Source organism: Scyliorhinus canicula, chromosome 12 (genome assembly GCF_902713615.1).
Source record: "Scyliorhinus canicula chromosome 12, sScyCan1.1, whole genome shotgun sequence".
Taxonomy (NCBI): Eukaryota; Metazoa; Chordata; class Chondrichthyes; order Carcharhiniformes; family Scyliorhinidae; genus Scyliorhinus; species Scyliorhinus canicula.
Window position 1 is genome coordinate 106,507,022 of NC_052157.1, and position 24,474 is coordinate 106,531,495.

Here is a 24,474-nt window from a genome sequence, read left to right on the forward strand (position 1 = left end):
ATTTAGAATAATTATTTTTTTCTGCAGTTGTTCTTCGCCCAATAACTTGTATGTTTTCCCTGTTGATAAAACTCATGTTTCTGAACCACTGGAATGCAAAATACTGGAAGAGATTATTCTGGTTACATCTGTACAGATGGTATTGTCAGTTAAAAGCTTGGTGATTTTGATATGATTTTCGTCAGTGCGTATGGTCACTGCACCTCTGGATGGTTAAAAATGATTTTGTTAGTGTGGACCAGTTAGAGCCACACCTAAATGCACGTATAAATCCCAGTGCGGTGGTTCTACAGCACCAACTTCCATCTGTATAGTGACACAGTAAAGTGTACAAAGGGCAAGCGTACTATTTCCAGAAATGACAGATTTTGTGAAAATCTAATCCAACAAACTGAATGACAATGACCCATATTTCATTTCTATATCTTGATAGATATAAGATAACTTGCTGAATAGACTCGACAGGGACCCACATAATTATTTATCACAGTTGAATGTTACACAGACTGGATTACCCATCCCTATGAAGCGTGTCTTTCTCTTAACTGTAATTTCAAAAATCAATGTACAGGAGATTAGAGATTGATTTATCATAATCATGCTGACTTTTTGGAGTTTCTTTTAACCTTGCTTTTGGCTGGTGCTACAGAATATGTAAATTTGAAGCCACAGTAAAATGGTGACCTGTACTTGAGCTATGAAATGCCATCTGATGACCATAAATTATCCACTGTTGGTGCCAGCTGTTTATCACTGTGACAAAGATTGAATGTAGAGTAAGAATAGGCAATGTAGGTTGGTCTCTGTTTAATTATCACCATAAAAGTTAATGATCGTCACTGGGGGCTTCTCTCCTCCATTATTTTGGCTTTATTAATGTGGTTCGCACTGAAAATTTGCCACAGTATGTTTCTTATTATTGTCTTTGTGATTAGATATGGACAACAAACTAAAAGTGGGGCACAATGTCAAAGATTGTTTGATATAATTAGTCACTTTAATTTAAAAAAAGATTCCAAACCATTTCCTTTCATTCCTTGCAGCGCGAATTTTATGCAGCTATGGATGAAATAGAAAATGCTAGAAATCTAAAATCGCACTGCAGGAAATGCTTGGTAGTCTGACCTGCATCTGAAAGAGTAAGAGAGGTCAATCTCTGAGTGTGGTCTCTCGTTATAGTGATGAAGCATCACAATTGAAATGCTCAGCAATATTGACTGCCTGTTGCTTCACCGTCATTTTCCATTTTGTTTCCATTTTGTAATGCTTTTGGTAGCAAAGAACGAACCGACTCTATCCAATATGTTTACATGTTCAGTTCTTAAGCTGTTATCTTGGTGAACTGTAAGAATCATAAAAGCAAGCAACACAGAAGATGCCTGCTGTGCCAGCTCTTTGATAGAGCTGTCAATTATTGCCACTCCCCTGCTCTTCCCCATAGCCCTGTGGCTTTATTTTCCCCTTCAAGCATTTATCCAAATCCTATTTGAAAGTTATAATATTCTTCCATTTCCCTTTCAGTCAGTGCACTCCAGATCATAACAACTCACTGTGTGGAAAATCATTCTCCTCATCTCCCTTTTTTTTTGCCTGTTACTTTACATTTTAGACTTTTTGTAGACTTCTATCGGGTCGCCCCTATCAAAAGAAAAGTCTACAAATTTACGAGAGGTATAGACAGGGTGGATAGTCAGAAGCTTTTTTCCAGGGTAGAAGACTCAATTACAAGGGGGCACAAGTTCAAGGTGAGAGGGGGAAAGTTCTGGGGAGATGTGCGCGAGTTCGCACATGCGCGCCACAGCCATCACGAGTTTGCGCATGCACATGGGTTCCCGTCTCCGCATCGGCCCCCGGGCAATATGGCGGAGCCCTACAGGGGCCCGGCACGGAGGAACATAGGCCCCCATGAAAATAGCCCGCCTGCCGATCAGTAGCCTCCTGATCGTACCTTGGAGGCCCCCCGTCCACGATTGGATCTCCCTGCCCCCCCCACCAGGATGGTCCCCGCAGACAGAACTCCGAGGTCCCGCTGTGTGGGACCATATGTAGCCCACGCCGGTAGGACTTGGCCAGAATCGTCAGGAGGGCGGGGAGCGCTTTCAACGGCTCCGATCGGTGCGGTGGCGATCCCGTGGGCACCCAAAAATCGGCGGCGGAGAATCGGCGAGCCGAAGTCGGGGCAGTGTGGCGCGACTCCCGCGTCCCCCTGGGAATTCTCCGACCCGGCGCGGGGTCGGAGAATACCGGCCCATGTATTTCTCAGAACGGAAGATGACACGCCATTCGCTGGTGGCGGGATTCACTGTTCCCGCCGCTGTCAATGGGATTTCTGATTGTAGCCATCCCACGTAGCCGAGAACTCCAAGGGCGGGGGTACGCTGCCAGCAGGACCCGAGAATCCCCCCACCAGCGAACGGCCAGAGAATTCCAGCCATAATTTGCTTTCCGAATTGCTTAATGTGCAATGCATTAACTTTGTGATTTGTGTACATGGATCCCTCTGAGGACCAACATGATCAAGAATTTCACCATTCAAAATGTGCACTCAATTGTTCCCACCGAAGAGAGCCTCACAGTTCCCCACTTCAAAATCCATCTGCCAGCTTCTTGTCTCCTCGCCTAACCTGTATTTATCCTTTGCAATCTCTTTGTGACCCCCCTCACAGCTTACTTTCCCTGCAAACTTTGTATTGTCAGCAAACATGAATACACTCCACTCGGCCTCCTCGTCCTAGCCATTAATATCAATTACAAATAGCTGAACACCAAGAAATGGTGGGGCCAGCACAGCACTAGAGCGGTTCACACCGCTCCAGCCTCACTTCCTGGCGCGCACTGGGGGTGGTGCCAATCCGCGCATGCGCAGTGGCAACGCGCCAACCCGAGCATGTGCGGTGGCTTTACGGAACGCGCCGGGGCAACATGGCGCGGGGGTTCTGGGGTCGGGCGCGCAACAATGTAGGCCCAGGGGAGGGGGGAGTGGCCGGCCCGTCAATTGGTGGGCCCCGATCGCGGGCCAGACCCCATCGGAGGCCCCCCTCCCACCCACCCCCGCTCGCCTCCCCCCGCCGGGGACAGAGCCCCCCATACTGCCCCCCCCTCCCCCGTCCCTTCGCGCAGAGTTTGCACCTCGGAGAATCGTGCGCCAGCATCGGGGCGGTGTGGCCCGGTTGCGGCGATTCCCCAACCCGGCGCGGGGCTGGGAGAACCACGCCGACTGATTGGAGTAACTTCACTGGTTACAGCCTTCCAGCTGCCCCAATGATTAGTTTCTGTAGTCAGTGGACCTGACGTAATCCCACCCCCACCAAATATTTTGTGTGATGGAGGTCTTTGTATGGAGAAATCTTTCATGTCAAGACAATCTGTTTATTGGGCTCTCCATTTTCTGTCTGTCAACCGATCATTAAAATCTTGGTATTGGCTAGTCATTGTCTTTTCAAAAAAAATTCCCAAATCCCAGTTATTTACTAAAAGAATGAAGCCAAAAGATTTCACGGTTTAAAAAAGATTTTTTACACCACTGGAATCAAATAAGGCAAGCACTAAATGCTGTTTTAAATGACCTCCAAAAGTCTGCATTCAGAATCAGCAAGAATTGGCATTCATTATAATTTATAAATTATACAATTGATGGCAGATTAAACGAAGACATTTCCTATTAGTTCGATAGCCCACATAGCATAAAGGTCATCAAACTCATTCACAAAGACTTTCAAAATCTGCCATTCTTCTTAAGAATTTCAACTCCACCTTCTCGAAGATAGTCTACTCTCCAGTTAACAGCAGCAAACAACCAAGCTGAATTCCCAAATGGGTATCGGCTTCACCAAAATGGCACACATCAGGGGAACCTCTAACTTGGTTTGGATGGCATAGATCCACTAATGTTATCGTTAAGTAACAAAAACATCTGCAGCAACATATTCTCAGCTTCTGGATTGGCCTCTGTCTTCTTTCAGCTTGCCTGTACTGCACCACTGAACTAATCGACTAGAACTCCTGAGTTTGGACGCGTTTGTGCCCTTTTATATAATCTCAACCAGCTTCAGTCTGTCCAGGTCTTTTGGTATCCCATCTCAATTTGAGTTTTCATTTCCTTAGGCATAGCAAGAGTCGGTTTCCTTTCTCTGCTCCCCTCTTCGGTTTCTCTATTCAGTTTCCATTTTCAATTTTTTCCTCCAAAAATTTAAGCTTTGAAAGCACAGGTTCCACAGTTCCATTACACAATCTTCCGTCCAATCAAGCATGTTGCCTCCAATCATAGGAGACATAATTTTGTAAAATAACCTCTCATGTAAACCTTATTGAACAATTCCTGAAATATAAAAAGACACTAAATGCACTGACTCCCACTTATCTCCCCTGCTGGATACAACCTCAAAACTCAAATATAACCTGAAAGACTCCAACCTTTTTGTGCTTTCTAAACATTAAGCTTTTTCCCATGTATGTATCGTGTCCCCGGTTTCTCAAGGTCAATTCAATATGTGAGAATGATTTCTTTGGCTCGGCAATTTAACATTTTCATAAATAGTTTTATTTATTGTTTTGTAAATGATTTTTGTTTTACTCACTGCATTCTTTCACAGTAAAGTTATCTTTTTCATTCCCTAGTGTGATGAACATAGGAATTTCCGATTTGTTATCGGTATTTGGTGAAGTAAGGGTTAAAAGCCACGGTTACTGTGTGTGTGATGCTGCACTCATGTTTAAAATAAATCCTAGTTTGAAAGACAAGTGTATTTTGGGAGCCTGGGATTCAATTAAAGCATTGTAAAAGGTGTGGGCTAATGGAATGTTGTTTAGATTACGGGGATTCCCTGTGGAGTTAATTAGATTTCAGCTTGGTAAGGTGATTTCATTTTTGGGAGGAGCTAAGTTATCAGGTACCTTGCAGGGAAAGCAGGTCAGTGTTCTAGCTGAAGCTGTGACCACAAGTCAAGCAGTTTTCACTCTGCAAGTGCAGTTAAAATACATGTCTGCAGTCACAAAATCAGTGTGGTTGGAAAGGTGAACAAACCCACTGAAACGGGTTCTGAAGAAATAGAGCCAGAGTTTCTGCATGGTTCTGACCGCAATCGGAGCTTTTTTTCAAAGCAATGTTGAAAGATCTTTTTTTCTCAAAGAACATCTTGTAAAGCAAGTATTCCTGAGTGCCAGTGGTATTTAATAGTGGATTGAGAGCTGGGATGGGTCTTCTCATAATGTTTGAGTGGGAATAAAGATAGCAGTTAAGGGTATTATATTCACTGTATTGATTGGCATTGTTTAAGGGGTAATTGTAAGTTATTTTCTGGTACAATGTTGAAGATATTCTAATACTGTGTCAGTCATAAAGTTTGTTTTAATATACCATATCCCTATTTCCTTGTGAAATCACTCCTGGAGCTAGGTATCCTTTCTGCTCAGTCTTACAAAACTAAAATACAATATTGGGGTTTCTGCCAGTATCCTAGCCATTGTTGTGGTCTGTTCTGGGATCGTCATATTTTTGTAATTTTAAGATGTGGAGAAAGATCCTTAGCACCCAGTCAGTATTTTGAGAGCAATGTGTTATGTTATGCTGTTTGATTAACATAAGTTGCTACTGACCATAGACGACGTTGAAAGACACTCCAGTCCTTGAAGTAAGTTGAAAGGATTTATTTGGTAACAACAACTAGATAAATGAGTTTGACGCTCTGTTGATCTAACTCATGTAACTCAGTGATAACGACTAACTGTACAACTGGGATCTAGGCCACATGTGCTGACCCAGCCTGAGATCTAAACCATTCTGGTACTAATCCTACAGTCCCTGCCAGCAGTGAGAGGGAGGGTCCAGTGTGTGTCTGGTTGTATAATAAGTTGTGCAATGCCCTCTAGTGGTCGTGCCACAGCCGGTTGTTCTGATTAACCCCTTAGTTACATTTCAGTCTACATCATTACGCAATGTGCCTACACTTTTTGTTGAGAATCAATACAGCCAAAATCTCATTCCTAGTTGTGCTGCCCGAGTCCATTAGCCTATAGTCTGCAACATGTCCCTTTCTCTTTGCAATGAGACTCATCATTTTGATAACTGTATACAGTAGGCATGAACTCTTCAGAGAGTGCTAAAGACTGCAGGTATATCCTTATCTTTGAAATTTAAACAAATTATGTTGTGCACCAAAGACTAATTGTGCAATATAATGAGGTATCTATTTCAATTATCAATCTGAAAGGATACTGCAATAGGTAGATTTTCTTTTATAAAAACTTTTTCTGAGGCTAAAACATTTTAAAAGATGCATTTCACAATTCTTTTATATATTTTAATGTACCTGTTTTCTTTTGCAATCCTAGCTATACCAGCCGATGGAGTTTAACAGACCGTTACCTTCAACCATCAGGACGTCAGATATGTAACCACTAAGATTGTCACTTACAAGGTATGAAATGTTACACTTCTTATTCTGGTTAAAATATTTTTATATTGTTCACTCAAAACTTCAAGACCACCAGGATCAAAATGACATTGTTTGGGCAAATTTTCCCAAGTGATTTATTCCTCAAATTGTTTCTAGCAGACCCATAGGATCGAAGACAATTTCAGACTTTGTAAAATCTTCCCAAAACACAGTCGCAAAGGACAAAGACAGTTCGTCAGTGATTCAGTGAAGAATTAGTTTAATCCTGAGACCTGACATTTCATGTTACTACTTTGTCACTGTTTGTATGGCTTTGTTGGTCACACTCGGGCAGCAGTAACGTGGGTGCAAGCCACTTTAAGTTGACTCACTCCTTTTAGGTCAAAGGCCCATGTGTCTTTGCTGTTTCTGAGCTTTTAGTGGAAGGTTGTATATTTTAACAAAGCCTCACTTCCATAGTGGGAGGCCACCGTTAGGGGTTTTGTCACTCTCAGTCTTGTTCACTGCTTTCTGTTGCAAGATTTGTTAGATCTTCCTGCAGTACTGCAACTGAAGAAATTGCAGCAATGTATTAGAAACCTTTCAGGCTGTCTTTTTGCTGACAATTGACAGCTGGTGAATTAATCTGCCAAACATACGCTGTCAAAGTAGATTTGTTTCTCCTTCAAGCCAAAGGGTGATTTATTGCACTTTACTGAAATGAGCAACAAGGATTCATCAATAGATGGCTTCCTGATTTAATTTGTCCCATGAAAAGCATAAGTAACTGTAAGAATAAATACCTGAAGAGTCTCCCTTATGAAATTTGTGGGTGCGCGCATAATATATTATTATTTTGAAGTGAGAAAAAATATCAATTTAACATTACTCCTGTGACACAACATATAAAGCACTCATGCAGGTTCTAGAATGACATCGCCCATCTCTGTAGACCAGTGCTTCATTCCATCCCAACAATCTGAACTGTACACCAAGTGATCGGGTTGCCCGTGGGTACGCCTCCATGTTGATTTTAACTGGTACCTTTCAGCGGTCCATGTTACCCCTCCTTATCGCCACACACTAAAAGTAGCTGGATGTCCACAGGATGTCATCGACAACTTCGAGGGTGACGGTCGAGAGGCTCAGGCTCTTGTTCCGTACTCATGGCATTCCGGAGGTACTGGCCTCCGACAACGGAATACCGTTTACCAGTATGCAGTTTGAAACTTTCACGAGGACCAATGGAGTGCGCCACATACGCACTGCCCCATATCACCCCACTTCCAGCGGTTTGCCCGCCCAGATATTCAACGCAGAAGGATCAAACAGACCACGGTGCCATTTGGCGTGCTTCCTTTTTTGCAACTGCACCACGACACACGATGCCACCGGCGTGGTACCAGTGGAACCTCTTATGGGACTTCAGCTTCAGACCCTCCTCAGCCTGCTGTTACCCCATATTGTTTGGAAGGTACACCATGGACAGGAACAGCTGGGGCATTGCCCTGCTGGATATGCACCACCTAGACAGTCCACACCAGGCGACATGGTCCATGTGCGCTATTTCGGAGTCGGTGTCAAGTGGGCTCCAGGCCGGTATATATGTGGGACAGGGAATCAAATAGGCACCTTGATCATCTCTGCTGTAGGAGATCCATATTATGAAATACTCATTCAGAGGGCCCGACACAGCCCCTGGATGTCCCTATGTCTCCCGTCATTGCAGAAACCGTCCCACGGGGCTTTCGACGCCGAGACGGCGGATGCTGAGGATTCAGACCCCAAAATTGGGGTGCCACCGCTGGACGTTTCCAGTGGCAAGTCTTCTTACGACCAGCCACCGATGGTGGTACTGCCGTGTCCATCAACGAGGAACGTCAATTGCCAAACTGTTATGCGCCATCTGGTCCTGCCCCGATTATTCCTTAGAGGCAGCCACAGGAAAAGAGGTGCAGGGCTTCTCCGTTTTTGGATTTTGGGGGGAGGAATGTTGTAATTTACATGATACCCACAGGCCAAGCCAATAAGGCTTCCCAAGAGTCTCGTGGAATACAAGCTTCCTCGCTAAGGGAGCAGAGCCCCTTCATCAGTGGGAGAGCAAACCAGAATATAAAAACCCTGGCCTGGGTGTGGGCTGGGACCAATGTATATAATCTTTAGTCTTCTGCAAATAAATCTTTTGTTCAATACGTTTCCTGTGTGACCGCTTCTGTGAACTCAACAAAGTACAAGAGCAGGTAGATATTTCCCTCTTGATTCTTCCCTCACCATCTCCAACAGATCCAGCCTGACAACATACGTCCGTCCGCACTCGGCCAGCTTGGTCAGTCATTGTACTAGTGAACCACGCTTCATGATGGACAGATGTGTCTGGGTGAATACTCCCTCAGCACTTATTCCAACATTAGGATTTAGGGATGATTTGGACAGCTCTTGCTTGCTGAGATTGATATCCAGCTGTTCTGTATGGAGCCTTGTCAATTACTTGAGAAATGTTTTATTCATTCCCAGAATGTGGCTGTTGCTGCCAGTTCAACATGATTTTCCAATTTCTAGTTGTCCAAAATAGGGTTAGATATAAGGAATGATTTGCTCGGCCACTTCAAAGGCTAGTTAATTACTATCAGAAAAAGCCAGTGTGCACTTGAAGCTCAAATTCAATGGGAGGAAATCCAGCTGCCAGTGTAGTGGACACTGCTCAATCATGTCGAAAAATGAATAAAAGTGAAAAGTGTACGTCAATACCTGGTATTAGTTTTCATGAATCATTGTTAATTGCGCATGTTCAATATATATCAGCATCCTTGGAAGGAAATGGAGAGGAATTGAATGTTTCTTTGGCAATATTGAACCTCACAGGTAACTTGATGTGGTTTTATAAAATATTTAGAATTATCTTGAGTTGCTTTCTGCTACACTGAGCCTTGCAGACTGCCAAGCACTTCTACTGTATATAAAATACTCATGTTTAGCAAGTATTTCATTAGCTCAGTACACTAATGTCGAACAGATTACCAGAGTAGAACTGACAGATGTGCTTCTTTAGCAGAGTCTGTTGACTAACCAAGCTGAAGATTTGCATATGTCCAGCATTTGTTTCTTTAGAAAGTTACCTTTTCAGATATATCTCATCATTTCTTTTGCTGTTTCTTTGCATTATTTTCTCCGTTTTATTATCGCCTTACTATCTCTTTTTGTGGATCAAACTGGGCAGACTTCTGTGGAAAGATGTTCAGTTTTGAAATGTCCTCCTGTAAATGAAGATTCTGCTGTCGAGATTTTTTTTTTGTTGAGAAATGAAGAGATGTGTTTTTTTGCTTGGCAACTTTGTGATGTCACTGGAAAGACCATCGGCCTATATTTCATGCTACTTTGTGATTCATAATCCTAGCTTGAAGAGTACACTGAAAAGCTGATTTGGCTTTTCCTGAATGGTGTATTCATGCATCAATTCACATGTGTATGTACATGTGGCCAATTAAAAAAAAAATGGTTCTCTATAACTGGGCTGGCCTTAAAGGGCATAATAAGAATGAAGATTTGGACGTTTCAGCTTTGTACAAGCAGAGATTTTGTTTCCTGCGAGTGCGGATATAGGCAGCACAGTGACGCAGTGAGTAGCACTGCTGCTTCACGATACCGAGGTCCCAAGTTCAATCCCGGCTCTGGGTCACTGTCCATGTGGAGTTTGCACATTCTCCCCGTGTTTGCGTGGGTTTCGCCCCCACAACCCAAAGATATGCATGCCAGGTGGATTGACCACGCTAAATTGTCCCTTAATTGGAAAAAATGAATTGGGTACTCTAAAACATTTTTTAAAAAGGGTGCGGGTGCGGATATAGCAGCCATTGGTGGTGATGTTTTAGGGAAGGAAAGGAAGGAGTTGGGGAGGCAGTACTTCACTTACAGGTATTATCCCCCAGCAAGTGGGGTACTAGCAAAGTCAGCTACCCGGCTAAGACAGAATTGCAAGGATGATTTGCTTCACAAGGGAGGCTGTGATTGAAATATGCCATCTGCTCCATGAAAATCTGCTGAGGCAGTCAGCCATTCATAACGTATTACCAGTGACAGTGAACGTTATTATGACCTTCAACTTTAATACGATGGACTGCTTCCAGTGATCACATTGGAGAGTCTGAGGAATAATCTACTTTGCCTTTCAAACAGTTATTTCTTATCTGCTTAATAAAAGAATCACAGATGTGAGTAGATACATCTGAGCAAATTGTACCATGTTAGTGGTATGTGGGTTTAGTGTGCATTTGGTTCTCACTCTTCGTGAACTTGTATTTCCCTAGTTGAAGAAGCATCACAGTGGATGGCTGCATAACCACCTGGCAGTTTACATGGGATACAGAGACCCGCAATCTTTCTCGGCAACTAACCCTGATGGGCCTTTATTAGCACTTGCGATTTCCATTGTTAGTTACTGTGGGCACATGACCTTGAGAGATGACATCGCTTGTGCATAGAGTCATAGAGGTCTACAGTACAGAAAAGGCCTTTGGGGCCATTATGTCTGCACCAGTCAAATACAACCACCTAACTATTCTAATCCCATTTCCAGCACTTGGCCCATAGCCTGTATGCTTTGGCATCACAAATGCACACCTTAATACTTTCTAAATGTCATGGGGGTATCTGCCTCCACCACCCTTCCACGCAGTGGGTTCCAGACCTTTGGAGGAAAAAACTTTTCCTCACATCCCCTCTAAACCTCCAGCCTCTTACCTTAAATCTATGCCCCGTGGTGATTGATTCTTTCGCCAAGTGGAAAAGCTTCTTCCTGTCTACTCTATCTATGCCCTCCATAATTTTATACATCTCAATTATGTCCCCCCTCAGTCTCCCCTGCTCCAAGGAAAACAACCCAAGTCTATCCAATCTCTCTGCATAACTAAAATTCTACAGCCCAGGCAACATCCCTGGTAAATCTCCCCTGCACCCTTTCCAGCGCTAATGCATCACTCCGATAATGTGGATTCCAGAACTGCATGCTATACTTTAGCAATGGCCGAACCACCATTTTATACAGTTCAATTTTATACAGTTCCCTGCTCTTAAACTCTATGCCTCGGCTAATAAAGGAAAGTATACCATATGCTTTCTTAACCACTTTATCCACCCGACCTGCTCCTTAAGGGACTGATGTACATGCACACCAAGGTCCCTCTGATCCTTGGTGCTTCCAGGATCCTGATGTTCATCTATTCCCTTTCTTTGTTTGTCCTGCCTACATGCATCACCTCACACTTATCTGGATTAAATTACATATGCCACTGATCAGCCTATCTGACCAACTCATCTATATCCTCCTCTAATCTAATGCTATCCTTCTCACTATTTACCACCAACAATTTTCTTATCAGCCGCGAACTTACTGATCAACCCTCCTACATTCATGTCCAAATCAGTTATATAAACCAGAAACAACAAAGGACTTCACTGGACACAGGCTTCCAGTCAGAAAAAACACCACTCAACCATTACCAGAAGTGGCTTCTCGCCACTCAGCCAATTCTGGATCCAATTTGCCAAATTTCCTAGGATCCCATCAGCTGTCTAGTATTGTGACCATGTGAGGGGGAGTGCAATGGCTCCCCTCTATTCAGCCATCTCGGATAGTTGTAACAAACATTTTCAATTTATTTTCCACTTAGATGCCTTTTCTGAATCCAAATGATTTTCTCTTACTATCTATTAATGAACAGTACGGACCTCAAATGAAGTGTTCTTGAGTCAAAGACTGAGGTTTATTAGCCACTAAACCTAAGGAAAAAAATACTAAAAGGTGTGATGTCACACACACAGGTATCAGAAGAAAGAACAGGTAGAGTCCAAATAAAATGTTAAAATATATATGGTTAGGTGTCATTTGCTTATCCTTGAGGCACAGATTGTTAAATGTTGTGACCCATTTAAATAAGCTGGTTCCTTAGATACAATCGGATGTAGATGTTGTTGCAATTCTTACGAGACCCTGGTTCATTGGTAGATTTTAGAATGCTGACTTTTTGGAATTGTTCCAGGAGAGAGAGAGAGACCTCTCTCTTCAGACTACTCCTTCTGCTGAAGTCTTTTTTTAAAAATCTCTCCTCTGATCTCTGCCTGCGGCTTGGAAAATCAGTTCTTAAAGTCCTACTGGCTGTATATTACAGAGGAATTTGATTGCCATGACTGCTGAAGCCATTGTATTATAGAACAGGTGAACATTTTTTGATGTTTCATCTCAGAAACAATTGACACATTGCAAGATAGTAAAAGCCAACAGGGATCTTCTACACTCCTAACACAATGGAGGAAATATTCTCTGTCTCTCTCTCTCTCCCTCCCTCCCTCCCTAATTGCTGAAGCAAGCCATGTCCGCAAAGCCACAACTTAAAAGGAACAGGACAACTTCTCAGCCAAACTGCAGAACACTCTTCTTGGACAACCAGTGGTTAGCACAGTTGCTTCGCAGCTCCAGGGTCCCAGGTTCAATTCCCGGCTTGAGTCACTGGCTGTGCGGAGTCTGCACGTTCTCCCTGTGTCTGCGTGGGCTTCCTCCGAGTGCTCCGGTTTCCTCCCGCAGTCCAAAGATGTGCAGGTTAGGTGAATTGCCCTTTGTGTCCAAAAAAAAGGTGGAGTTACGGGGACAGGGTGGAGACACGGGCTTAAGTAGGGTGCTCTTTCCAAGAGGCGGTGCAAACTTGATGGGCCGAATGGCCTCCTTCTGCACTGTAAATTCTATGATATGACAGGACAAAGACCGATCCAATTTTTTTTACTTCTTGTTGTACTCAATTCTCATTTCTAATCTGTGTGAATATATATGCATGTTCTGCATCATTTTTCTTGCATTTAGTAGCTAATAAACTCTTTCTTTAACTAAAGAAAGCCTGGTTAAATTGTCTCCTTTTAAAACATTAATATTGGGCTCGGAAAATTGGAAAAGGTATCCACAAGGAAAGGGATCCTTTTAAATTAATCTTCTTGTGATCAACCAAGGGGGCTGGGCGAAAGGGAGCCAGTTTATCCCTTCTCAGCTGAGATGACACATTTGAGGCTCTCCTGGAATCCTCATTACAGTGGGAGGGAGGGGGGTTGTTTGAGTGTCTGTTCCCAGTTGGGTGGAGTGGAAATATCCTGGCAGGCTAGCAGCTCTTCATTGTCTTAATAAGCTCACAGTTGATTAAAATCCGGCACTTCATATTTAATTTACCTTTTTCAGAGAGTGCTAAATTTTGCTGTCTGTAAATTTACCAGAAATGGCTCCCTCTTCACAATCCCTTTGCGGAGGGCAGTAGTGGTCGTGGGCAGGGCGGGGGAGTGGGTGGGGGTGGTGGGGGGGGGGGCCTCTTATTTGCCCATTTTCATTTTCATCTTGGAAGGTGGCCTCATATTTTAAAGTAGTTTGTTCTCATTTTAACTTGCAGAATTTCCAGTCATTTGGAGGTTTTAAAAATGAAGGGGGCGATTCTCCGGCGCCGCGCACCCAAGCTCAAAATGTGATATGGCTGGAGAATTTCATGAGAGGGGCCAGATGTAATATGTGGTGGGGTGGGGTGGGGTGCACGGTGGCACAGTGGTTAGCGCAGTTGCTTCACAGCTCCAAGGTCCCGGGTTCGTTTCCCGGCTTGGGTCACTGTCTGTGTGGAGTTTGCACGTTCTCCCACTGTCTGTGTGGGTTTCCTCTGGGTGGCTCCAGTTTCCTCCCACAGTACAAAGATGTGCTGGTTAGGTGGATTGGCCGTGATAAACTGCCTTTAGTGTCCAAAAAAAGGATAGGTGGGGTAATTGGGTTACTGGGATAGGGTAGAGGTGTGGGATCAGGTGGGATGCTCTTTCCAGGGCAGTCTCGATGGGTTGAAAGGCCTCGTTCTGCTCTGAAAATACTATGATTCTATGAAGGATAACCCCTTTTGAGACTTTTCCTGTCCCTGGCCGGCGACATTATCATTAGCATGTTTAAATCTCCATTTAAATATGGATTTTCAGTTGTATGCTGGATTAACCCAGACACTACCCCCCCCCCCCCCCCCCCCCCCCAAAGAACAACAGAGACCCGACCTGATGGCCATGCCCGAGGGCTCAGAGACCATTGGAACCCCTCAGTATTTAGCACATGGCACTGTCTCCTGGCGCCCTGGCATGTCCCCTGGCAGTACCAGTTTAGCAGTGCCAGGTTTTCAGGGACAGGGCCCGAAGGGGGGCATGAAGGGAGGTCAAGGGGGAGGGGGAAACATTAAAAGGGTGGCCTGAAATGGAGGGCCTGAAAGGGAGGGCATTGAGTGGAGGTCTGAAAGGGGAGGGGCTTCACCAACCCCATAGCAGGGAGCTACTGATGCCTGTGAGTGGGTACAGGGCGAGAATGGGGGCTGGGGGGTGGTAGGGTTGTCTGGAGATCGGGGTGCAATTAACCTCATGAGTAGTTGGCCTGGCCTGGCCGGTGTCTTTAGGTCCTGCACATCTCTTCTCTGACGGGAATCTCCCCTAGCTGCGAAAAAATGACTGTGTGGATGGATTGCGATCTGGATTGTGCCGATCCCCTCGTGGGAATCTCACCACTTTTCCCGCTGGGGGTCAACACTTATAAATCTTTTGGGAAAATTGCGCTCCAAATTTCAAAAATAGAGGTACAGCTTCATAACGTTTTGATAATAGAGAACAGCTACCGAGATGAGCAACAGAACTACTCCATACTTTGTACTAGAACACATACTGTATATACTATCACCGCTCGTTTTATGAGTTTTGGATTTAACAGCAGCAAATATTTCATTGCTCTCTACTCAGATTAGTGACTTTTATGAAGGAAAATCTTTGCTGCTGTTAAATCGAAGACACATTAAACTAGCGGTAATAGTATATATAGTGTGTGTTCAAATATATTTTAAGCTGTATTTTAAACACACCTTTGCAGCAAGGATGCAAAAGTTGATATCAGACAGTCTGACTCTGATTAACATCATGGTGTTGTTGTAGATAGCTGGGGTAGTTAAAGTGCAACAACATAGAATGGATAAAAAATAGTTCCTATTTCTGGAAACAAAATGATGCTGCGTAGAAAACATCAAAAGCACAGCCTATAATTGGAAAAAAAGATATGATGAACAGTTTTATCTGATTGTGCTAGGTCATTTTTTCTCCAAGATGGAAAGTACTACATCTGTGAGGGAGTGTGATCTGCTCCTGCTGGGAGGTTACTTATCAAACTTCTGATGGACACTTAAATGTCAGGTTTGTTTGAGACTGTGGTAATCCTCAATGAGTCTGCTTGATCCAAATCCTTTGCCACACTTGTGATCTAGGTGAATATGATGGAGACTTCAGCTTACAATCTCAATAAATGTGGGATGGCTCTGTGGTGCAGTACATTTCTAAAATTGAGAAGAATTGCTCTGCAGGTTTCAGAGATGTAATTCATGTCCAGTCATCTAGGAATGATTTTATTTTAGTATAAATTTTATGCTAAGAAGAACGAGAAGATCTTTATGAAACCTGTAAGATCCTAAGAGGACCTGACAGGGTAGATACCAGGTGGAGGAAGCTTTCACTTATGGGGGAGACTAGAACTGGGGGACGTAGTTTAATAAAGAGGTCTACCTTTTAAGAAGTCTTACAACACCAGGTTAAAATCCAACAGGATTGTTTCGAATCACTAGCTTTCAGAGAGCATGATCCTTCTCAGGTGAATGAAAAGGTGGGTTCCACAAACACATATATAGACAAATTCAATGATGCAAGATGGTACTTGGAATGTGAGTCTTTGCAGGTAATTAAGTCTTTACAGGTTCAGACGGTGTGACTGGAGAGAGGGATAATCATAGGTTAAAGAGGTGTGAACTCACCCCTTCATTCACCTGAGGCAGGATCTGCGCTCCGAAAGCTAGTGATTCGAAACAAGCCTGTTGGATTTTAACCCGGTGTTGTAAGACTTCTTACTGTGCCCACCCCAGTCCAACGCCGCAACCTCCACATCATCCCTTTTAAGAGTGAGACGAGGAGAATTTCTATGTCTCAAAAGGTCGTTGGTTGGTAAATTCTCTTCCCTAGAGAGCAGTGGAAGCTGATTCATTGAATTTATTCAAGACATGCTTTTGATAGACAAGATTTATGGGGACAGACAGGAAAATGGGAGTTGGGACCACAATCAAATCAGCCATGATCTTATTGAAAGGTGGAGCAGGCTCAAAGGGCTGAATGGCCTACTCCTGTTCCTAAATCTTATATTCCTATGTTTACTCAATTATTCTTTGAATGAGAGGACAGGAAGCCTGTTTTCCCCCGGGGTGTGCCTGAATAATTTTTGTATTGGCCAGATGTTGATTTTAATAACTCCTATTTATATCTCTTCCTGCCAATGAAAAATAACTTAGTTCCTCTAATTAGAAAATGTTTCCACTTGTATCCGGCGATCCTGTATTGGATTTAGCACAGGGTAGACGCAGAATAAAGCTCTTTTTAATCTGCCCTAATCCCAGCAGCGGAACAGCATTCCTTACTGTAGTGATATGACATTCCTGTTTCGCATACCAATTACCCTAGTAACCACTCATTTTAATGCCAGTCTTGCCTCAGAATGAGATAAGCTCAGAAAACCCTTTTGTAAGCTACTAATTAGTGTCGTTTTTGTTATGTACCGAACGAGCCATGAGACATGAACTGGTTTACTAGTGTGTTCTGGTCAATCCATGAATGAGATAGGGATCATATTTTTGAGGCTCTTCATCATATATTCTCTTTGCATGACACATTCACATCTATATAAGCACAATTTCTTTGCAAATTGTCTCTGCTCTCTTTTCTTCCCTCCCACCATGAATTTCTCTAATTCCTGAATGTGTTGCAGTCATCCCAGCGTTAGCTGTGAATTAAGGTTAATATGATCAGCTCGCCTAGGATGAAGGAGCATCTCAGCCCAATCTCCAGCTACCAGTTATCCCAGGATCTGACTTCAATATCCCTCCCAGCTGCAAACCCTCGCATCATCCCTTGTTTCAGAAAAAAGATTTCAGGATGTGGGCATGCTGACAAGTTCCCACTTGTTTTCTATTTTAATTTCCTTGGAGAAGTCATTTGTGTCTTCCCTTGAACGATTGCAATCCTTTAGCTATTCCAAGTGTTGGCATTAGATAGGATTTCCAGGGCATTGTTCCCAAGATGATGAAGGAATAGCAATACATGTTCAAGCTGCATTGAAATGTAAATCGGAAGGGAACTTGCAGGCGACAGGTGCAACCATGAAATTATGCTTTTGTCCTTATTTGTGTAAAGGTTACACAAGTGGGATATGCTGTTCTTTGGTGAGTTTGTTGTAGCAAATTCTGTATATAATCCATTCTTCAGCAACATGGAGGGGGGTAATTCTGTGGTGGGCACCAAGATATTAGGCATGTTGAGAGTTGCTCCAGTCAAATAATGAGTTTAAAAAATGTATTCATGATATAGAATCATAGAATTCACAGTGCAGAAGGAGGCCATGTGGCCCATTGAGTCTGCACCGGCCCTTTAGAAAGAGCACCTTACTTAAGCCTCCACCCTATCCCTGTCACCCAGTAATCTCATCTTAACCTTTTGGATACTAAGGGGCAATTTAGCATGGCCAATCCACCTAACCTGCACATCTTTGGACTGTGGGAGGAAACCGGCGCACCTGGAAGAAACCCACACAGACACGGGGTGAAAGTGCAAACTTCACACAGACAGTGACCCAAGCCGGGAAACGAATCCAGGTCCCTGGAGCTGTGAGGCAACAGTGCTAACCACTGTGCCACTATGTGGGCATTGCTGTCTAGGCAGCGTTTACTGCCCATCACAAATGGCCTTTTGGAAAGGTGGTTCTGAGCAGCAGCAGTCTATGTGGCGTAAGTACACACAGAGTGCTGTTAGGAAGGGAATTCCACATTTTCAAATTAATGACAGTGATCGAAAGGTGGACATATTTGTAAGTCAGGATGGTACTTGACTTTGAGGGGACCTGACAGTGCACATTACAGTCACTGTGTGGCAATGGTGGATTAAGGTAGTGGATGAGCTGCAAATCAAGCAGGCAGCCTTGGCCTGGTGGTTCTTGAGTGTTGTTGGAACTGTGCTCATCCAGACAAGTGGAGTGTATTTCATCACACTTTGACTTGCATCTTGTAGATGGAAGACAGGCTTTAAGTGGTCAAGAGGTAAGCCACTCATTACAGAGTATTCAGGCTGCTGTTCTGATAGTGTTGTCCATTCAGCTTTTGATTGCTGGTGCCCCTGCCCCTGCTGTCACCCAATAGGTAGGAATTTGGCACTGGTTATACAACTGATTACTAATGGAGATACGACCTTAAACCAATACTCCTGCCCTCTCAGTTGGATGTTAACAATCCCATTGTATAATTTGAAAAGGTTTTGGAGTGTCATCCTTGGTGTTGTGGTCGATTATTGACCCCAGACGAACCTCACTAAATCAGATATATTTTGAGATTTTGCTGTGCACAGACATGCTGCCATGTTTCTTACGTTACAACAATGCTTACACATCAAACCACTAAACTGGCTGGAAAATACTTTGGGATGTTCTGAGATTGTGAAAGATTAAGTAAATGCAAGACTTTCTTTTATTCAAATCTGGGATGAGGTCTTGAGTTGAGTGGTTTTGGCAGAACCCAAAGTAGGCAGCATCAATAGAATTCATGTGCTGGCGCTGTTACTGACTCCTTCCAGTTATTTATAGGGAAATCTCACAAAAGGCTCAGGGGAACCTTTATCTCCAGCTTTTTTGAAACTGTAGTCCAAGTAAAATACTTCTTGGCAAAGTTACTTTATGTTTTTATCAGGGTGTAATACAAGGGCTATATTCTGTAATTATTAGACATGCTTTACAGATATTTTATATCTTAAGCATATTTTGCAAGATGAGAAGGAATTGGCAGAGTATGTACTTGTTGTTGAATGACAGCTGACATACTTCAGCAGTACTGGCACTGACCTAGCTTATTTTGCTGTTGGAATTACCTCTGTTTTAGGTATTTCTGAATGTCAACAAATACTATCTGAATGCTATGACATACATATTGTTAAAATGTTGGCTGACTGTCATTATGATTCTTGAGCTGCCAATTGAATTGACAGGCACTGATTGGAAAATCCAAACATTTATAAAAACCCAGTGCAGCAAGGTAGAAAATGTGAAAGCATTCCTTTATAAAATTGCAAAAAGGCAACTGTTGGATATTTGTTCGCGATTTCTGATGATTTCTAAACTGTGGGGGAAACTGAAGTTGTTAGATTTGCAAATAATCCATTCTTGGGTAGAGGGGAAGATTGCGTTTGGAAGTTGGTTCCCAAGAATGAAAGAGAATAACTTGTTTTCCCTGCTGGGTGATGTGATGATGCCAATGGATCCAATTGCATTTTTCTTCAGTAAGAGAAGTTCACAAAGAAAATTTTCAGTTTGTCTGCCCTCTCACATCCGGGTATAGATCCAATGTGAAATGAATTTGGATAGCCTCAATATTGGCTCACCCACAAATCCCACTTCAACTCAGATTGTGCTGAGTTAGACGTAGGAGTGTGCAGGAGGCTGGTGATGGGCTAATGGCCTGTTTCTGTTCTGTAAATTCTAAGTAAATGACCCATGGAGGGAGGTCATGGGTGTGAGAAATGGAAGACATCACTGGTAATTTTGAGGTTTACGTGGGCCACATTTTGTGGTCGCTTATTGCAAACTTTATATTAGTTTACGTGGGCCACATTTTGTGGTCGCTTATTGCAAACTTTATATTAACATCTAATTTTGCATTCAAGATATTAGGTCTCTAATGCAGAAAATGCTGTATTTCCATAACATTTTTTCACTTTTATTAGCATTCATTTAAAAAAAAATTTAGAGTACCCAATTCATTTTTTCCAATTAAGGGGCAATTTAGCGTGGCCAATCCACCTAGCCTGCGCATCTTTGGATTGTGGGGCAAAACCCACACAAGTACAGGGAGAATGTGCAAACACCATACGGACAGTGGCCCAGAGCCGGGATCGAACCTGGGCCTCGGCGCCGTGAGGCAGCAGAACTAACCCTGTGCCACCGTGCTGTCCTTTTTTATTAGCATTATAAAGTACTGCCTTGCTTAGATGAAAGTTATTTAATTAATTAATTCTTGAAGAAAGTTAATTCCTAATAATGGACTAATTACATACTTTATCATATTCTACATTCCAAGAGCAATGCATCGATAACTATTTGTTATTTAATGTTACATATCAAATTTGGTTTATGGAATGTGAAGGTTTCCTTAAACATTCATTAGTAGCTGTTGTAATGCCTATAGGTGGCCATTTTCAATTTTTAAAGTGTCACATTGTGTATCAAGCGTTAGCTGCTACTTACTAATCAATGTATAGATCTAGAACTATTGTTAATTTATGAAGACAGATTGTATAAATTTGGTTTGTATTCACTTGGATATAGGAAGATTGAGAAAGAAATTACTCAAGGCCTTTACCAGACAAATAGAGTAGAAACAGAAAGTAGAATAATCAAGAACAACGGAGAATAATCTTTAAATTAGAACCAGTCCGTTCAAGAATTAAATCATGAAGCCATTCTTCACAGAAAACATAGTAAAAAGCTAGAACAATGATTCCCCAAATGGCTGTGGATTTTGGGCCTTTCAAAACCGAGATTGACAGATTTGGGTTGTGTAAGTGTATCAAGGGAAATGGAGCAAAGGCAAATAAATAGAGATGAGGGAGAGATGAACCATTTTGTAATTTAATGGCGGATATTGAGATGCACACACACACACTCTGGGGTACAGTTTCATATCTGTCTCTTGATTTGGGTGACACATGTGGGCATGTACAATAAGTACTGACAGAGAGCAAATATTGAAACTGAATCCAATTCTGTTCCCGCCAGATGCTCACATGCACATTTTTCACCAAAGATCATTGGTGAAGTTTGCTAATTCCTCCCTTTACTTTCAAATGTAGTGCAACCCAACATACATAGATGATTTCTAAACTGTGGGGCGGACTGAAGTTGTTAGATTTATGAATAATCCATTCATAGATTAGAGGAGAAAACGGGTTTTGAAGAGGGTTCCCAAAAATGAAAGGGAATAACTTACTTTCACTGCTGAGTGATGTAATGAAGCCAATCGATCCTTCTAAATTTCTTTTCAATAAGAGAAGTTCATAAAGGAACTTTTCTGTTTGTCTGCCCTCTCACATCAGGATACGAAATCAATTTGGATAGCTTAAATATTGGCGTGCACACAAAGCCCTCTTCAACTCAGATTGTGCTGAGTTAGATGTAGGAGTGTGCTACGTCTAATTCAGATTGTGCTGAGTTAGATGTAGGAGTATGCTACGTCTAATTCAGATTGTGCTGAGTTAGATGTAGGAGTGTGCTACGTCTAACGCAGATTGTGCTGAGTTAGATGTAAGAGTGTGCTACGTCTAATTCAGATTGTGCTGAGTTAGATGTAAGAGTGTGCTACGTCGAACTCAGATTGTGCTGAGTTAGATGTAGGAGTGTGCTACGTCTAACGCAGATTGTGCTGAGTTAGATGTAAGAGTGTGCTACGTCTAATTCAGATTGTGCTGAGTTAGATGTAGGAGTGTGCTACGTCTAATTCAGATTGTGCTGAGTTAGATGTAGGAGTGTGCTACATCTAACGCAGATTGTGCTGAGTTAGATGTAAGAGTGTGATATATCTAATACCAGCGGGATCGTCCAGTCCCGCCAATGGTGCACCCCCCGCCATGGATTTCATGGCACTGAGGGGCGCATTGCACAGGAAACCCGATTGACAATGATGGGACCAAAAGATCCCAAGGGCAGCACAGTAGCATGGTGGTTAGCATAAATGCTTCACAGCTCCAGGGTCCCAGGTTCGATTCCCGGCTGGGTCACTGTCTGTGCAGAGTCTGCACGTCCTCCCCGTGTGTACCGTGGGTTTCCGCCGGGTGGTCCGGTTTCCTCCCACAGTCCAAAGATGTGCTGGTTAGGTGGATTGGCCATGCTAAATTGCCCGTAGTGTCCTAAAAAGTAAGGTTAAGGGGGGGGTTGTTGGGTTACGGGTATAAGGTGGATACGTGGGTTTGAGTAGGGTGATCATTGCTCGGCACAACATTGAGGGCCGAAGGGCCTGTTCTGTCCTGTACTGTTCTATGTTCTATCCCACAGCCGGCCAATGGCGGGCAGCCTTCACAGCAGGTTCCATGGAAAATCCTGCCCGTTGAGTGTCCAACACTGAGACTGTCCTTTTGACCCAACTAAACTGTTTTGGCATTTAGATATTTTTGATAAGAAAAATAAGGAGGATGCATATTACTCAGAAAATATGCTGTGGAGATGCCGGCATTGGACTGGGGTGAGCACAGTAAGAAGTCTTGCAACACCAGGTTAAAGTCCAACAGGTTTGTTTCATATCACTAGGTTTCGGAGCACTGCTCCTTCCTCAGGTGAATGAACAATGAACAAACCTGTTGGACTTTAACCTGGTGTTGTAAGAGTTCTTACTCAGCAAATGAGTATCTAAGGAGCAAAGCCACCTGCAAGTGCAAAGACACAAATCACTGAAAGTAGCGACACAGATCAATAAAACTATTAAAAGCAACCAAAACAGTAGGCTTTATTCCTAGAGGAATAGAATTGAAATGTAGAGAAATTATGCTAAGTATGTAGTGAACCAAGATTAGACCACACTTGAAGTACTATGTATAATTCTAATGTAGATGGAAGGATGCCGACAAAATCTGTCACTATATTATAAATATAACATAGAGGCCCTGGAGTGGATACAAAAAGATTTACAAAGATTTTGCATGAAATGTGAGGTCATATTTATCAAGAAAAGATACACAGAGAAGTCTGAGGGCTGAGCGGAACCAAGTCTAAAATTATGCTACGTTTAGAATAGGCACACAGAGAGTGGGCCAGATCATCTGCTCTGCTTCGGAAAATGGGAGGCGAGTTGTTTCCTGACCTTGTGATCCCAAGCCTGTCACTTGTTTCCACTCTCACAGACTTTCTGAGATACTGAGGAACAAGGGCAGGCACAGGGGCAAATAGGACAGATGACCAGACATCTATTTTCCAGATAACCTCACTCTGAATGCTTCAAGAATGGCTAATTCACTCTAATGTAGCACAGTGGCTAGCACTGTGCCAGAGACCTGGGTCACCATCTGTACGGAGTTTCCACATGCTCCCCGTATCTGCATGGGTTTCCTCTGGGCGCTCCGGTTTCATCTCACAAGTCCTGAACGACGTGCTGTTAGGTGAATTAGACATTCTGAATTCTTCCTTAGTGTACCCGAACTGGCGTCAGAGTGTGGTGACTAGGGGATTTTCACAGTTACTTCATTAAAGTGTTAATGTAAGCCTACGTGTGAGACTAATAAAGATTATTATCATTATGTACTCAGCAGGGGTCTGTTGACAAGCTTGCAGAGTAAGCTTTGGATGGTGGACATCTTTGTTACCTTGCAATAACCTATTCACTCTCTGATGTGGTTTTTCAATGTGTGTGTTTATTTACACAAGATTAAGAGGTTTAATGTTGATGAAAGCATTTGACATTGATGTTATGATTGGCTGTGGTTGCTTGAAACGTTTGAGATTGTAAGCTGAACACTTTTTTTCAATGAAGCTTTTCAAAGCCTCCTTGCTGATTGTGTCAGTTTCAGGAGCATTCCGCAGACTTGCCAATGGTTCTTTTTTTCTGTACATAGTGGATACTGGGAGAGTGAGCATGAAAGATGTAGGAGAGGCAAGAAAGGACCATGGGGGTAATGGAGGGTGCATGGGGGATTGAGGAGGCAAAGGATATTGAGAGGTGTGAGAAGGTACAGGGGCGTTTGGGGGTGGGGAGGGGGCGGTAGGGGTGTGGATAAGGCATGGGAGATATGAGCAGGTATTGGCAACAGCTTTAAAACTTGCTTGTCAATGGTTTCCTGAATCAGGTTTCCCCCAAGTGCTCACAAAATCACTTATCTGGCGAAGTTCCCACATTCTTCGGGAATTCATCTGCTTGCACAAAAACGCCAAAGGCAAGAAAATTTGTATTTCTGGAAGGGATTTAAATTGCCAACCCAATGTCATTTTAAGAGAGCACTGGGTTAATGA

General features: G+C 43.1%; 1 protein-coding gene across 1 annotated transcript in view; it reads left to right on the forward strand.

Moving 5' to 3' along the window:
- Positions 1–6,357: 6,357 nt before the first annotated feature.
- The window catches only part of LOC119974633 (serine/arginine repetitive matrix protein 3-like), a 753,111-nt gene continuing 734,994 nt past the window's right edge, over positions 6,358–24,474 (forward strand). The window contains exon 1 of the mRNA XM_038813686.1: positions 6,358–6,416. The gene's annotated coding sequence lies outside the window, so the exon portion shown is untranslated. The remainder of the gene's footprint in view (positions 6,417–24,474) is intronic.